The sequence below is a fragment of the Bison bison genome, unplaced genomic scaffold (assembly GCF_000754665.1).
Source record: "Bison bison bison isolate TAMUID 2011002044 unplaced genomic scaffold, Bison_UMD1.0 scf7180017849602, whole genome shotgun sequence".
Classification (NCBI taxonomy): domain Eukaryota; kingdom Metazoa; phylum Chordata; class Mammalia; order Artiodactyla; family Bovidae; genus Bison; species Bison bison.
The window spans coordinates 20847-21528 of record NW_011480175.1 but is presented as its reverse complement, the minus strand read 5'-3'; the positions used below and the strand labels follow the sequence as shown (position 1 = coordinate 21528).

The 682-nt window shown below is 31.4% G+C and overlaps 1 protein-coding gene across 1 annotated transcript in view; it reads right to left on the bottom strand.

Moving 5' to 3' along the window:
* Nucleotides 1-682, bottom strand: part of LOC104993972 (dystrophin-like) — a 41220-nt gene that overhangs the window by 25052 nt on the left and 15486 nt on the right. The window lies entirely within an intron of this gene.

Here is a 682-nt window from a genome sequence, read left to right as displayed (position 1 = left end):
TAAAATATCCTATTGCTATAACAATGTTTTAACATACATATGCTTTTACTTTGCATACAAATTTATTAACAAGTTCATTGTATCCATGGGGAAGGTACAAGTTTTTCATTTTGTAAAACCTGTCTTTTGATCATTTTCAGCTTTTATTTTGTTATGAAAAACAACTGAACCATATATCCTGGTTCAAAAAAAAGTCTATAGAATAACTGCAAAGGATAGGTCTCAAGAGTGGTTACTTTTAGTGAACAATATGCTCAGCTTGCAACTGGTATAATTTACTAAATATGTTAGTCAAACAGAAATCCTGGGTCCTAATACATTCATGAAAAAGTATTATCACTGGAAAGTTTTTACCATTTTCCCTCTTTAAAAAGGCAAATCAAAAGTTTCACAAATTTTATACTGTAACTCAGGTCTTCAAGGAGTTAACATTGTCCCCAAATAATTTTCAGGCATAGAGAAGGGAAGTCATATACTCAGAATTCATTCGTACATCATCTGCAAAGAAAATGGGTGCTGAAATATATTTGAGGGAAGACCTGAATAGAAACCCTTCTCAAAGCAAATGTAAGTATAATCTGCAATTAAAATCCGACATGATCAAGGGCTTGGTAGATAATGATGAGAATTCAATAGCCTTGGAATTTAACAAGCACTATCTTAGCAAAATAACAAAGAAAAA